The 17033-nt window shown below is 39.1% G+C and overlaps 1 protein-coding gene across 4 annotated transcripts in view; it reads right to left on the bottom strand.

Moving 5' to 3' along the window:
- The window catches only part of CD53 (CD53 molecule), a 28913-nt gene extending 19780 nt beyond the window's left edge, over nt 1–9133 (bottom strand). Inside the window, exons 1-3 of one of the 4 annotated variants that reach the window (XM_021922062.2) lie at nt 9066–9082; nt 7023–7115; nt 94–144 (exon numbers count right to left, since the gene is read on the bottom strand). The gene's annotated coding sequence lies outside the window, so the exon portion shown is untranslated. Of the gene's footprint in view, nt 1–93; nt 145–7022; nt 7720–9065 lie in introns of those variants that run through there. The other 3 variants (XM_003892367.4, XM_009215052.2, XM_003892366.4) reach the window with 3 other exon arrangements.
- Between the last annotated feature and the right edge of the window lie 7900 nt (nt 9134–17033).

Below are 17033 nucleotides of genomic sequence, written 5' to 3'. Positions count from 1 at the left end.
GGTATTCCTATCAAAAATTTAAATAACCTGAATCTAATCATGAGGAAGCATCAGATAGACTCAAATGGAGAAACATTCTAAAAAAGAACTGACCTTACTCTCCAGGAATATCAACGGCAAGAAAAACGCAGGAAGTGTTCCAGACTAAAGGAGACAAAAGTTAGAGTTGAAGGCAATGCATGACTAGAAATTTCCTTTTGCTATAAAGAATATTAATGAAGTAATTGGTGGAGTCTGAATAAAATCCATAGATTGTTAATTATATTGCATAAGTGTTAATTTCCTGGTTTTGATCATTGTAAAGTGGTCATATAAGAGAATGCATTTGTTTGTAGAAATATACACTAAGGTATTTAGGGGAAAGGGCATCAATCAAGTTACTAATTACTCTTAAATGAGAGAGCCAGAGAAGAATAAACAAATGAAGTAAAATGTTAACATTTTGGAAATCTGGGTGAAAAGAATTTAGAAATTTTTAATAATATTTTTTCAACTTTTTTATCAGTCTGAATTTTGTCAGAATTTTTTTAAAGAGTTGGAAAATAAATAAATGATCTACGGGATTCTCATCTCAAAATCATTACAATTTAAGTCTTCTATGTTATAAATATTGAGATTCTACAATAGTTATTTTAAGAAGACTAAACCATGGAATAATTCTTGAATGCCTTTATTTGCTCCTGATATAGAGTAAGCCATAAGTTCAAATTTACTTTAACAAGTAAACTTTAACAAGTTTTAAAAGATATGAGGTGTTAAAATCATTTCTTACCCCTATTCCTCAATCTAGTTCTCCTGAAATAGAAAAGGCCAAACAAAAAGATTTGGAAAATAAAATATATATTTAGTTTTTCTAGTGTTTAGTTTTCTAGCATAGCGGCTTAGGATCAATTACATTTACAAGTAAGCTGTATTTTTATGTTTATGTTAAAATGCACTAAGAATTTATGTAAACGAAGAATAGTCTAATGATGCCTACTTAATAAAAAATCTCTTAGGAAAGGGACTATAGTATAATATAGAAGCAAGAGCATGCCATAGAGAATCAGAAGACATTCTAAATAACTACTAAGTAATTTTATGATTTTGGACAAGTCATTTTACTTGAAAAGTAAGCAGATTGGACAGTTGCAACAGCTCACATTTATTGAGCTCTCATTATGAGTTAGATACTTTATTTGAATCTAAATAATCTCTAACATCACTTTAAGTACCAATATTCTAATTCTTGGAATATAGCACTCTCATTTTAAATGATTATAAAAATGTATCCTTGTGGCATATTTGCTTTTACAACAATTCTTGGTCATAGCTATGAGGTATTGATGCTATTGCTTGGGTAGAAATTCTGCTGTGTGCTGGTTTTTTGAAAAGATCAACAAAATTGATAGATCGCTAGCAAAACTAATAAAGAAGAAAAGAGAGAAGAATCAAATAGACACAATAAAAAATGATAAAGGGGATATCACCACCGACCCCACAGAAATACAAACTACCATCAGAGAATACTATAAACACCTCTACGCAAATAAACTAGAAATTCTAGAAGAAATGGATAAATTCCTGGACACATATACCCTCCCAAGACTAAATCAGGAAGAAGTTGAATCCCTGAATAGATCAATAACCGCCTCTGAAACTGAGGAAATAATTAATAGCCTACCAACCAAAAAAAGTCCAGGACCAGACGGATTCACAGCCGAATTCTACCAGAGTTACAAGGAGGAGCTGGTACCATTCCTTCTGAAACTATTCCAATCAACAGAAAAAGAGGGAATCCTCCCTAACTTATTTTATGAGGCCAACATCATCCTGATTCCAAAGCCTGGCAGAGACACAACAAAAAAAGAGAATTTTAGACCAATATCCCTGATGAACATCGATGCAAAAATCCTCAATAAAATACTGGCAAACCGAATCCAGCAGCACATCAAAAAGCTTATCCACCATGATCAAGTAGGCTTACTCCCTGGGATGCAAGGCTGGTTCAACATACGCAAATCAATAAACGTAATCCAACATATAAACAGAACCAAAGACAAAAACCACATGATTATCTCAATAGATGCAGAAAAGGCCTTTGACAAAATTCAACAGCCCTCATGCTAAAAACTCTCAATAAATTCGGTATTGATGGAATGTATCTCAAAATAATAAGAGCTATTTATGACAAACCCACAGCCAATATCATAATGAATGGGCAAAAACTGGAAGCATTCCCTTTGAAAACTGGCACAAGACAGTGATGCCCTCTCTCACCACTCCTATTCAACATAGTGTTGGAAGTTCTGGCCAGGGCAATCAGGCAGGAGAAAGAAATAAAGTGTATTCAATTAGGAGAAGAGGAAGTCAAATTGTCCTGTTTGCAGATGACATGATCGTATATTTAGAAAACCCCATCGTCTCAGCCCCAAATCTCCTTAAGCTGATAAGCAACTTCAGCAAAGTCTCAGGATACAAAATCAATGTGTAAAAATCACAAGCAGTCCTCTACACCAATAACAGACAAACAGAGAACCAAATCATGAGTGAACTCCCATTCTCAATTGCTTCAAAGAGAATAAAATACCTAGGAATCCAACTTACAAGGGATGTGAAGGACCTCTTCAAGGAGAACTACAAACCACTGCTCAGTGAAATAAAAGAGGCACAAACAAATGGAAGAACATTCCATGCTCATGGATAGGAAGAATCAATATCATGAAAATGGCCATACTGTCCAAGGTAATTTATAGATTCAATGCCATCCCCATCAAGCTACCAATGACTTTCTTTACAGAATTGGAAAAAACTACTTTAAAGTTCATATGGAACCAAAAAGGAGCCCATATTGCCAAGACAATCCTAAGTCAAAAGAACAAAGCTGGGGGCATCACACTACCTGACTTCAAACTATACTACAAGGCTACAGTAACCAAAACAGCATGGTACTGGTACCAAAACAGAGATATACACCAATGGAACAGAACAGAGTCCTCAGAAATAATACCACACATCTACAACCATCTGATCTTTGACAAACCTGACAAAAACAAGAAATGGGGAAAGGATTCCCTATTTAATAAATGGTGCTGGGAAAACTGGCTAGCCATATGTAGAAAGCTGAAACTGGATCCCTTCCTTACACCTTATACAAAAATTAATTCAAGATGGATTAAAGACTTAAATGTTAGCCCTAAAATCATAAAAACCCTAGAAGAAAACCTAGGCAATACCACATAGGCATGGGCAAGGACCTCATGTCTAAAACACCAAAAGCAATGGCAACAAAAGCCAAAATAGACAAATGGGATCTAATTAAACTAAAGAGCTTCTGCACAGCAAAAGAAACTACCATCAGAGTGAACAGGCAACCTACGGAATGGGAGAAAATTTTTGCAATCTACTCATCTGACAAAGGGCTAATATCCAGAATCTACAAAGAACTCAAACAAATTTACAAGAAAAAAAAATGACCCCATCAAAAAGTGGGCAAAGGATATGAACAGACGTTTATCAAAAGAAGACATGCATACAGGCAACAGACACATGAAAAAATGCTCATCATCACTGGCCATCAGAGAAATGCAAATCAAAACCACAATGAGATACCATCTCACACCAGTTAGAATGGTAATCATTAAAAAGTCAGGAAACAACAGGTGCTGGAGAGGATGTGGAGAAATAGGAACACTTTTACACTGTTAGTGGGACTGTAAACTAGTTCAACCATTGTGGAAGACAATGTGGCGATTCCTCAAGGATCTAGAATTAGAAATATCATTTGACCCAGCCATCCCATTACTGGGTATATACCCAAAGGAGTATAAATCATGCTGCTATAAAGACACGTGCACACATATGTTTATTGCAGCACTATTCACAATAGCAAAGACTTGGAACCAACCCAAATGTCCATCAATGATAGACTGGATTAAGACAATGTGGCACACATACACCATGTAATATATGCAGCCATAAAAAAGGATGAGTTCATGTCCTTTGTAGGGACATGGATGAAGCTGGAAACCACCATTCTCAGCAAACTATCACAAGGACAGAAAACCAAACACTGCATATTCTCACTCATAGGTGGGAGCTGAACAATGAGAACACTTGGACAAAGGAAGAGGAACATGACACACAGGGGCCTGTCATGGGGAGGCAGGAGCGGGGAGGGATAGCATTAGGAGATATACCTAATGTAAATGACGAGTTAATGGGTGTAGCACACCAACGTGGCACATGTATACATATGTAACAAACCTGCACATTGTGCACATGTACCCTAGAACTTAAAGTATAATTTTTTAAAAAAAGAAATTCTGCTGTGTGCTTATGAAATGGATAATGAAGAGAGAGCACTCACCTCTAACTCTCAGCATAGAGATTCCTGGCCTTTACTCTGAGTGGTCATTCACTGACTTTGCAAATGCATGTCTTTCTCTTTTCCAGAACCTACCTCCAGTCAGCCTTCCCAAACTGGCCACCCAACCTCCACCTCAATCCTTCCCTCCTCTGCCCCAGCAGCCATGCTGTCCTACTCTGCACAGCTGTCTGGTTTCTCTGAGTTACTCTGCTTCAGTGCCCTGCACCTGCAGTGGCAGATGGGTCCTGGGAGCTTCCTGACGACAGGTGCCCAGTCTCTAGGGCCCAGGGTGATTTACACATAGTGGATGCTTGCTCAGTACAAGAAGTGCCCTGGGCTGACTAATCTAGGAACGCAAAACAAACCACTATAACTGAATCAGTGCAGTACTTCCTGGAACAGAAGCTAAGCTGAAAACAATGGCTGTAACCTCACAAGAAGCTCCACCCTTCCTTCTGCTCTAAGTGAAAATCTAGGTTGAGGAGGGAAAAACCTGCCTCTTCTCCCTCATTTCAACCCCACATCCCATCAGTTCTGTCGTGTGAACATGGTGGGCATAGCCCCACCCAGAGCTGGACCTAGGACCTGCCTGGTCAGCGATCTTGCCCTCCACTTTCTGGTGCCAAGTAGGAGAAAGGACTTTCCACTTCATGTGACTCTGTAAGCATGGTGTGTTACACTGCAGTCTCACTTGCTCGCTCTCATTTCTAACATGCCTGGAGGTACACACTTCTTTGAATTTGAATATACAGCACCCTTGGTCTAGAATGTCTCCATAGCAAACCCATACTTCTGTGAAAGTGAACCCACCAGTCACCTCTCCAGGGATTCTTTGGCACACTCCTAACTCCTCCTACAGTTTGTGCACATTCTCCATCTATTATAGAAAAGAGCACATTGCACTGTATTTGTATATTGCTGTGATTGTAGTCCACAATAAACTGTACAACTCCTTTCAGATGATAATCTTCTCTGTTATCCTGTATCTCCAGCACCAAGTGCCATATCTGGCCATGGGGTAGGAGTGGGAAAGGAGAACCGCAGTCCAAGGGCCTCTGTGCAGTCAGGGGTCAATCAGAGGGCATAAAAAAGGAAGGACTGACAGACTTCATCCTTTCCAGTTTGTGCCTCTTGTCAGTGAACAAAGGTGAGGTCACTTAGGTGGTGGTAACCATAGCTGTGAAGGCATGGACTCGGAATCATTCCTCATGAATGTAAAAGTACCCAATCTTTTCATTTAAAAGTTAAATGTTCTTAACTGACCCACACAGGAAACATCACAGGAAATAATGTTTCAGTTCAGTCTTTGCTCCCATTCAACCACAATTTCAAAATAGTACAGATTCTCCTCAAGATTGAGAAAGCAAAACCTCTTTGTTTATCCAGCAGCTAGGAGTCTGCTTTTTCTCAGCTTTCTTCCAAAGCACATGCATAGTATGATATCTCTTATCTCCCATGGGAGTTCCTTAAGAGTAGGACTGTTTGCTAGATAAATATTCTCCTTCTACCTTTTCATCTCCCTCCCCCACAATTCCCAAAGCACAGTGCCTGGCCTCAGGAGGCACCTAACACTTGATTATTAAGTGTTTTTTCTTCTAAAAGCCACTTTTAGTGTCTTCTAAAAGTGTTTTAGACGACTGCTTTTTATTTTTTAATTCAAGGCTCAATAAGCTCTGAGGTGTTTTGGGAATCTAGAACCCTCTCCCCTGTCCCCACCCCTCTTGGAAATCTAGAGCCCTCTGCCCTGTTCCCAACCCTCATTCTTAGATGGGTGGGTGTAGTCAAAGAGAACTTTCTCCTTTCTGCTCCAGGGCGTAATCAAGTGAAATTCTCACAGGTCTTGGAAGAAGAAAGCTCTTATATAGAGTTTCCTATGGTGGTCACAGAGAGTCAGGACCAAAGCTCTGCTATCACTTTGCTGAGTTCATGCAACCTCAGTCATTAGTTACAGCACATGATTGGAAATTACTGCAGTATCAAGTTTTGGGGATTGCATTTATACGTGCATCAGTGGTCACGTTTTGTACACCAAGGATAATCTGGAGAAATGCTGAGGATCACAATGCGCTTCCTGCTCCTTAAAAGCCAACAATCTACACGTCCTTTAGAGGTGTCTAACTTTCACCTTTTAAAATACAGTTACTGAGCACATCCTGGTGTTTTGATTTTTAGCCACCTTTCTATTTAGTGGCTTTGAAGAGTCACTAACTTAACTTTAGAAAATTTCTCAAATGAAAAAGAACTGTGTCTTCTAGCTGTCTTTCTAAAGACAGCTCTGGCTGTGGGTTCTTTCCTCACTTTAAAATCACAAGGCCAATTTTCTGAAAACCAGAGCACATAGGAAATCTCCCCATTGTCATCTCGCAGAGAAAGCTCCAGGCATCAGGAATTACTACACAGAGTAATTCAAGCTCTGTAGCAATTAAGGCGTGTGAATGCCTCAACTCAGAGATTTAGATACCGGGAACCTGATTAAGTAAAAGCATTTCTGGCCTGATTGCCTTTGGGGATGTTACTAGTATCTTGCTAATCTGTCTTACTTTGTGCACTAAATATTTGCGAAAGAGAAGTTGCAGGAGATTTTATGGTTACTAACGAGGTATGTGGAGACCCCTAAGAATACGCCCTACCCCACATTAGACAGCAAACCAGGTTAAAATGTCATCAACCTTACCTTTTCCAGACACCGTTCCTCAGTCCTTTAGGCAGAATTTAGTGATTATCCTTGAGGTGGCTGAGACAAGGCTGGTAACACGGGTATCCGGGGCTATTTGTGTAAAAGGAGAAGTAAAGGGCGAAAAAATATGATCGTGCTGTGACGACAGGAAGCCCAGATGAGAAGAAGGAGGAAGTGAGGCTGAGTCCGCCCTCTCTCGCCTCAGAGACTCAGTCCTTCCCCAGTGGCTTTTTAGAAACTTCCTCCCACAGCCCACCCTAAACTAGTTTCGTGAAACAAAGGAAAACTTCATAACCAAGTTGGTTCAGGCACAGATCTCTGAGCAGTGGTGGATTCTAGGGTAATTTTGGCGATGATTTTTGCTTAGAAAAGGACAGTGCTTCTCAATCAAGGTGGCATCTCAGAATTAACTGTTTATTTGTTCAAAAATAAGCATGCCTGGCCCCACCACCAGTTTCCTATTCAGGTAGACAGACTGGAGGGGAACACAAGAAACAATATTTCTAAACATTTTCTAGGCCTGAGACTTCGGAATGTCTTTCTGAAGATTCTCTGCTCCCTCCTCACACTCCCTGTCTGGCTTCAGCCAGTCTCTAGACTTCAGTTAATTGGACACCATTTGCAGACTTCTCTGTCTCAAGAGCAAGATTGTCTTAAGGTGAGTCCCCAAGGCATAATCCCAGGGGCACTGGTAGAAATGATTTGGTTAGTACAGGAAACACCACATTTGGAGCCAAAGATCTGAGTTTCAGTTCCAGCTTTATCTCTTTTAGCCGTGAGATCTTGAGCAAGTCTCAATCTGTCAGCCTCAGTTTATTAATGGTAGCATCTAATAATAATCCTACTAGTTACTGTTACATCCTTATTTATATACAAGAAAACAGGGGCTCAAAGAGGTTAGAAAATTTGCCCAAGCTCATACAACTAAGACATGTCAGAGCTAGGATTCAAATTCCAGGTCACGGAGAATGCCTTTTGAGAAACACTGTGATCAATGTATTTTGAAAAATGTGTTTCTACTTTCACTATGCTGCATCACTGGAATTTTCTTAGACTGGGTCAAAGGAGTAGGTGACAACCCAAATACGTCACTAGCTAACTGTGAAACCTGGAAGCAATCACTGAGCCCCAGTGTTTTCATCTTATAAATGAACAGATAGATGACACTCTTTGTGATGCTGACTTGGAAGCATGCCTCTGGGAAAGCTAGCTGTCTCCCGCTTCCTTCACCCTGAGACATTCAGATCCAGAGTAATCTCCAGCCAGGGCTGTCTTGTGGAGAAAACTGAGTTAAATGATGGTAAAAAGGTATTTACTGCAGAGCTTGTCAGTCCTTAATATTCTTTAAGCGGGGGAAATAATATACAGATTTCCCCAAACTTATCTGAGCATCAACTCCGTGTGTGTGTGTGTGTGTGTGTGTGTGCGGTTTCTGTGTGTGTGTGTGTGTGTGTGTGGTTTCTGTGTGTGTGTGTGTGTGTGTGTGTGTGTGTGGTTTCTCTTAGGGAACAATTTTTTCAGTGTGACTACACTTTAGGGAATGCTATTAAAAACTTTCTGCTCCTCAGCTGGAATCACTGCCCGTCACTCAGGGCATGCTGACAGATGCCTGAAGTGGTGGGGCTGAGAAGAGGCTTCTGGCTGAACTCATATTTTCCTAGTTATCTCACCCATTCTGATGACTCTAATTACTCTGTCTGTTCCAAAGATTCACAAATCTATATGGATGCCATGATCTCTCATTTGAGCTCCACTCTCTCCCAGGCACCTCAAATCCAATATCCAAATTCAGTTTGATGAACTTGGCATCCCCACACTCAAGCCTGCTCCTCCCACCATGTCCACCATCTAGGAAAGACCTGACTGGCCTTTCAGCCACGTTCATGAGAAACCAGGTATCTTCTTAAGCTACTCTGTCTCCCACACCACCACCTATTATCAACCACCAAGTCCTGTCAACTATGCTTTTACCTAAATATTTCTCAAACCAGACCACCTGTTTCCAACTCCATAGACGTTACATTAGTCCTTATCTCTTACCTGTGTTACAGGATGCCAGTCTCCTTCAAGACCAGCTTGGACGTTTCTTCACTCCGTCCTCAGGAAGAAGGGAGGAGAGCCTTCTAAAATGCAAATTTAATCACATGACTCCCCAGCTTAAAACTCTCAGCTGGCTATTTCTTCCCTGGCCCCACCCGGGAGATCTCCTCACACTGGATAACACTGGATGTGGAATTCCTTTGAGTTGCTTAAACAAATCAATCTAGTTCTGTCTCACATGTTCTCTCTAGAATATCCTCTCACCTGTTCACCTAATTCCTTACTCATCCTCCATCATAGCACTAGAAAGCCCTCCAGGCAGGGCCAGTTACTCCTGCTCTCTGCTCCCATTGCCCACAGGCATCCCTCCACCCTCTGTCATTCCTTGTTTTTCATTGTTTTTCCCCACTAGACTCAAAGCTCTGTAGGTTCTGTGTTACTCTGTATATGTTAGGTGATCTTGCTCATGACTTTATTTTTAGTGCCTGGTATTGGGTCTGGCACGTAAGAGGTGTTCTATAAATATTTCAATAGTTTCAGGTAATGTGAGGCCTGAAAGTTAGGGGAACCAGAATTTTGGGACAGGCAGAGAGAGTAAGGGGAAAAAACAGATAGGTAGACTGAACGTCTGCAGAGGCAGAAGTGATAAATAAGGGGGAATCTTAGGAATATCAGGAAGACTCTCAAGACAAATTGTTCACAGCAGAATAGATGACCATTTTAATGGAGAACATTTTTCCTTAAATGTGCCTCTTTCCATCATTTCACTGGGAAGAGTTGTTCAAAGTGCCAGACAACTAGAGGTGGCTGTTTCCTGGGATTAGGGGTTTGGTAGAGAACAACATGCCCACTTATACCCATACCTATAAGATTTTATTGAGAATTAATTCTGTTTCTGACTATCAAATATTTAGAATTCATTTGCAGGGACAAGAACAAAAACAACTGGAGAATAAGACAATGTCAGGGAACTCCATGTTATTGAATAACCCAAAAGAATGCTCAAAAACTTTGAACAAACTAGTTTAGAAAATGCATTTAGCAGAAGCTCAGACTCATGGCTTGATCTTCTCAATACAGGGTATATTGATCACCATCATAGATGATAAATAGAACCTGAGAGTTTAGGAAACTTGAACTTGGCCAGATGAATAGTGGGAATACAAATTATGAGTACTCCACTATTATGCAGTTCGTACTGGCCAAAATATATTCTGAATAGACAAAACCTCTTATGGACATTGTGAAATGAGTCCCCATTTAGACCTTTTTCAAAAGCCTTCTAAGTGAGTAGTTCTAACTGTTTTATTATTGGAAGATAATCACTGTTGAAATATGAGAATACAGATAGAACTTCCAAGTTTATTTCAGAGTTATTTAAGTACATAAGGATATTAGAGTTTAGGAGGTATAGATTTTGTGAGAATTATAAGATTGGAAACTTCAAACGAGAGATTAAAGTTAACTAGTAGTACATTGGATTTTGTTTATGGGCTCTAAGAGTAAAGTTTTGAAGAAAATGCAATAGAACATCATTCTTAACTTTCATTTTAGGTTCAAATGTACATTTGCAGGTTTATTATATAGGTAAATTGCATGTGACACGGTTTTGGTGTACAGATTATTTCATCACCCAGGTGATAAGTGTAGTGACCAATAGGTAGTTTTTTTATCCTCTCCCTCCTTCCCTGCTCCACCCTCAAGTAGGCCCTAGTGTCTGTTGTTCCCTTCTTCGTGCCCATGTGTACTCAGTGTTGAGCTCCCATGTATAAGTGAGAATATGTGATATTTGGTTTTCTGTTCCTGCATTAAATTTTTTAGGATAAGGCCTTCTACCTGCATCCATGTTGCTGCAAAGAACATCATCTCATTCTTTCTTATGACTGAATAGTATTCCATGGCATATATGTACCACATTTTCTTTATCCATTGATGGTCATTTAGATTGATTCCATGTCTTTGTTATTGTAAAGAGTGCTATGATGAACATACACATGTATGTGTCTTTATGATAGAACAATTTATGTTTCTTTAGATATGTACCCAGTAATGGGATTGCTGCGACAAAAGGCAGTTCTGTTTTATGTTCTTTGAGAAATTTGCAAACTGTTTTCCACACTGGCTAAACTAATTTACATTCCCACCAACAGTGTATAAGCATTCTCTTTACTCTGAAACCTCGCCAACACTTGTTATTTTTTGGCTTTTTAATAATAGGCATTTTGACTGGTGTGAGATGGTATCTCACTGTGGTTTTGATTTGCATTACTCTAATAATTAGTGATGCTGGGTATTTTTTCATATGCCTGTTGGCTACATGTGTGACTTCTTTTGACAAATGTCTATTCATGTCCTTTGCTCACTTTTTAATGGAGTTGTTTAGTTTTTGCTTGTTAATTAGTTTAACTTTCTTATAGATTTGAATATTAGACCTTCGTCAGATATAGTTTACAGATATTTCCTCCCATGCTCTAGGTTGTCTGTTTACTCTGTTGATAGTTTCCCTTTCTGTTCAGAAGCTCTTTGGTTTAATTAGGTCTTATTTATCAATTTTTTTTTTGTCACAATTGCTTTTGACATCTTCATCATGAAGTCTTTACCAGGGCCTTTGTCCAGAATGATATTTCTTAGGTTATTTCCCAGGGTTTTAAAAATTTTAGGTTTCAGATTTAAAATTTCATCCATCTTGAGTTGATTTTGGTATATGGTATAAGGAAGGGGTCCAGTTTCAATCTTCTGCACATGGATAGCCAGTTAGCCCAGTACCATTTATTGGATATGGAGTCCTTTCCATATTGCTTGTTTTTGTCAGTTTTGTTGAAGATCAGATGGTTATAGGTGTGCAGCAATATTTCTGGGCTCTCTATTCGGTTCCCTTGGTCTATGTGTCTGTTTTTGTATCAGTGCCATGCTGTTTTGGTTATGATAGCCTTGTTGTGTAGTTCAAAGTCAGGTAACATGATGCTTCCAGCTTTGTGCTTTTTGCTTAGGATTATCTTGGCTATTTGGGCTTGTTTTTAGCTCCACATGAATTTTAAAATAGTTTTTTTCTAGTCCTGTGAAAAATAGTGTAGGTAGTTCGATAGGAATAGCATAGAATCTGCAAATTGCTTTGGGCAGTATGGTCATTTTAACAATATTGACTCTTCCAGTTTATGAGCATGGAATGTTTCCCATTTGTTTCCGTCATCTCTAATTTCTTTGAGCAATGTTTTGTAATTCTTATTGCAGAGATCTTTCACCTCCCTGGTTAACTATATTCCTAGGCACTTTATTCATTTTGTGGTGTTTGTGAATAGGGTTGCATTCTTGATTTGGTTCTCAGCTTGGAAGTTGTTGATGTATATAAATGATACTGATTTTTGTACATTGGTTTTATATATGTTGAAACTTTACTGAAGTTGTTTATCAGATCTAGGAGCTTTTGAGCAGAGACAATGGGGTTTTCTAGGTATAGAAGCATATTGTTGGCAGAAAAGGATAGTTAGACTTCCTCTCTTCCTATTTGGATGGCTTTTATTTTTTTCTCTTGCCTAATGGCTCTGGCTGGGACTTCCGGTACTATTTGAATAGGAGTGATGAGAGTGAGCATCCTTGTCTTGTTGAAGTTCTCAAGGGGAATGCTTCCAGCTTTTGCCCGTTGAGTATGATGTTGGTTGTGGGTTTGTCATAGACGGCTCTTATGATTTTTAGGTATGTCCCTTCAATGCCTAGCTTGTTGAGGGTTTGTAACATGAAGGGATGTTGAATTTTATCAATAGCCTTTTCTGTATCTTTTGAGGTAATTCTGTGGTTTTTGTTTTCAGTTCTATTTATGTGATGAATTGCATTTATTGATTTGTGTATGTTAAACTAACCTTGCAACCAAGGGTTAAAGCCTATTTAATCAGGTGGATTAGCTCTTTGATGTTCTGCTGCATTCAGTTTGCTAGCATTTTGTAGAAGATTTTTGTGTCTCTGTTAATTGGGGATATTGGCCTGAAATTTTCTTTTTTGGTTTTTGTTTCTGCCAGGTTTTGGTATTAGGATGATGCTGGTCTCATACAAGTAGTTAGAGTGGAGACCCTCCTCCTGAATTTTTTGGAATGGTTTCAGTAGGAATGGTACCAGCTCTTCTTTATACATCTGGTAGAATTTGGCCATAAATTCATCTGGTCTTGTGCTTTTTCTGGTTGATAGGATTTTTATTACTGATTTAATTTTGGAACCTCTTATTGGTCTGTCCAGGCATTCAATTGCCTCCTGGTTCAAATATGGGAGGGTGTATGTTTCCAAGAATTTATCAATTTCTTCTAGGTTTTCTAGTTTGTGTGCATAGAAGTGTTCATAGTAGTCTCCGAGAGTTTGTGTATTTCTGTGGAGTCATTGGTAATGTCCCTTTTGTCGTTTCTGATTGTGTTTATTTGTATCTTCTCTCTTTTTTTATTTATCAGTCTAACAAGCAGTCTGTCAATCTTATTTATCCTTTCAAATAACCAGCCTTTTGATTTGTTGATCTTTTGTATGGTTTTTTTGCATCTTAATTTCCTTCAGTTCAACTCTGATTTTGGTTATTCCTTGTCTTCTGCTAGCTTTGGGGTTACTTCACTCTTGTTTTTCTAATTCCTTCAGGTATGATGTTAGGTTGTTAATTTGTGGTCTTTCTCCCTTTTTGATGTGGGCATTTAGTGCTATAAGCTTTCCTCTTAATACTGCTTTAGCTGTTTCCCAGAGATTCTAGTATAGTGTATCTTTGTTCTCATTAGCTTGAAAGCATTACTTGATTTATGCTTTAATTTCATAATTTACCCAAAAGTCATTCAGGAGCAGGTTGTTTAATTTCCATGTAGTTGTGTGATTTTGAGTGATTTTCTTCATACTGATTTCTATTTTTATTGCACTGTGGTCTGAGAATGTGTTTGGCAAGATTTTGGTCTTTTTAAATTTGCTGAGGGTTGTTTTATGATCAACTGTGTGGTTAATTTTAGAGTATGTGCCATGTGCAGATGAGACAAATGTATATTCTTTTGGTTTTGTGTGGAGAGTTCTGTAGATGTTGTTTAGGCCCATTTGGTCAAGTGTCAGGTTCAGGTCCCAAATATCTTTGTTAGTTTTCTATCTCAATGATCTGTCAGTGGGGTGTTGAAGTCTCCCACTAATATTGCGTGTTTGTCTAAGTCTCTTTGTGGGTCTCTAAGAACTTGCTATATGAATCTGGGCGCTCCTGTGTTGGGTGCATATATATTTAGGATAGCTATGTCTTCTTGTTGAATTGAACCCTTTACCATTATGTAACCCTCTTTGTTGTTTTTGATCTTTGTTGGTTTAAAGTCTGTTTTGCCTGAAATTAGAATAGTAACTCCTACTTTTTTCTGTTTTCTGTTTGCTTGATAGATTTTTCTCCACTTCTTTACTTTGAGTCTGTGGGTGTCATTGCATGTCAGATGGTCCTCTTTGAAGACTACATACAGTTGGGTCTTGCTTCTTTATCCAACTTGCTACTCTGTGCCTTTTAATTGAGGCATTTTATCTGTTTACGTCCAAGGTTAATATTGATATGTGAAGATTTGATCCTGTTGTCATGTTGTTAGCTGGTTATGCAGACTCGTTTGTGTGGTTGTTTTATAGTGTTAATGGTCTCTGTGCTTAAATGTGTTTTTGTGTTGGGCTGGTAACAGTCTTTGATTTCCATATTTAGCACTCCTATAAGTGCCCCTTGTAAGGCAGGACTAGTGGTAATGAATTCCCTTAGCATTTGCTTCTCTGAAAGTGGTCTTATTTCTCCTTTGCTCATGAAGTTTAGTTTAGCTGGATATGAAATTATTGGTTGAAATTTCTTTTCTTTACAGATGCCAAATATAGCCCCCAATGTCTTATGGCTTATAGAGTGTGGGAAAAAGAAAGATCAGACTGTTACTGTGTCTATATAGAAAGAAGTAGACATAAGAGAGTCCATTTTGTTCTGTATTTGAGATACTGTTAATCTATGACCCTACCCCCAACCTTGTCCTTGCAAGAGACATGTGCTATGGTAACTCAAGGTTTAAAGGATTTTGGGCTGTGCAGGCTGTGCCTTGTTAAACAAGTGCCTGAAGGCAGCTTGCTGGTTAAAAGTCATCACCATTCTCTTAATCTCAAGTACCCAGAGATACGCACACTGCCAAAGGTCGCAGGGACCTCTGCCTAGGAAAGCTAGGTATTGTCCAAGGTTTCTCCCCATATGACGGTCTGAAATATGGCCTCGTGGGAAGGAAAAGACTTGATCGTCCCCCACCCTGACACCCGTGAAGGGTCTGTGCTGAGGAGGACTAGTACAAGAGGAAAGAAGGCCTCTTGGCGGTTGTTGGCAGTTGAGATAGAGAAAAGCATCTGTCTCCTGCCCATCCCTGGGCAATGGAACATCTCGGTATAAAACCCAATTGTACGTTCTGTTTACTGAGAAAGGAGAAAACCGCCTTAGGGTGAAAGACAGGACTTGCTAGCGCAATGCTGTTCTTTATGCACTGAAAAGGTTGATGGAGATGTTTACATATGCATATCAAGGCACAGCACTTTTCCTTAAACTTATTCATGTCACAGAGATCTTTATTCATGTGTCTTACTGCTGACTTTCTCCCTACAATGATCCTATTATCCTTCCACTTCCTTTTCTTTAAGATGGTAAAGATAATTATCAATAAATACTAGGGAATTCAGAGACCGGTGCCGGCGTAGGTCCTCTGTATGCTGAGCGCCGTTCCGCTGGGCCCACTTTTTCTTTCTCTATACTTTGTCTCTGTGTCTCATTTCTTTTCTCAAGTCTCTCGTTCCACCTAACGAGAAACGCCCACAGGTGTGGAGGGGCAGGCCACCCCTTCAATAGGGTTTCTGCTAAAAGGTCTGCTATTAGGCTGATGGGATTCCCTTTGTAGGTGTCTCCTCCCTTCTCTTTAGCTGCCTTTAACATTTTTTCTTTCATTTCATCCTTTGAGAATCTGATTACTTTGTGACTTGGGAATGATCATCTTATATAGTATCTCACAAGAGTTCTCTACATTTCCTGAATTTAAATGTTTTTCTCTCTAGCAAGGTTGGGAAAACTTTAATAGATAGTGTCTTCAAATATGTTTTTCAACTTGCTTGTCTTCTCTGCCTCTCTTTCAGGGTTGCCAATGAGTCATACATTGATCTCTTCACATAATCCCATATTTCTCAGAGGTTTTGTTCGTTCTTCCTTATTGTTTTTTCTTTATTTTTGTCTGACTTAGTTTGGAGAACTAGTCTTCAAGCTCTGAGACTGTTTCCTCAGCTTGGTTGATTTTTTTGTTAATATGTGCATTGTATTATGAGATTCTTGAAATGAATTTTTCAGCTTTATCAGATCAATTTGATTCTTTCTTAAAATAGCTATTTCATCTTTCATCTTCTGTATCATTGTATTGTATTCCTTAGATTCCTTAGATTGAGTTTAGACTTCCTCCTCTCAATGATCTTTGTTCCTATCCATATTCTGAATCCTCTTCCTGTCATTTCAGCCATTTCAGCCTGGTTAAAAACCATTTCTGGGAAACTAATATGGTTGTTTGGAGGTAAGAAGACATTTTGGCTTTTTGAATTGCCGGAGTCCTTGCATTGGTTTTTTTCTCATCTGTGTGGGCTGATGATCCCTCAGTCTTTGAAGATGCTGTACTTTGGTGTGTTTTTTTTTGTTTTTGTTTTTTGTTTTTTCTTTTTTTTTTTTTTTTTTTGCTTTTATCTTCTTTGATGCCTTTGGGGATTTGGCTGTAACATGAGGTGGGTTCAGTCGACTGGATTCATATCTGGAAAGTTTTATAGGGTGAAGGCTCAGCTCAGCACTTCTGATCTGCATGGTCTAACTCTGGGGGGCTGGTACTCAGCCTCTGGCTTTGTTCTCCAATCTCTCAGGGATGGGAACCTGCTACACTGGTGGGCCCAAAGTGTTGCTAGTGTACTGGCCACAACACTCCAATGGGTGGTTCTAGCCAAAGT

This window comes from Papio anubis, chromosome 1 (genome assembly GCF_008728515.1).
Source record: "Papio anubis isolate 15944 chromosome 1, Panubis1.0, whole genome shotgun sequence".
In the NCBI taxonomy this organism is placed as follows: Eukaryota; Metazoa; Chordata; class Mammalia; order Primates; family Cercopithecidae; genus Papio; species Papio anubis.
The sequence above is the reverse complement of the archived record's forward strand: the minus strand, read 5'-3'. Positions and strand labels throughout refer to the sequence as shown.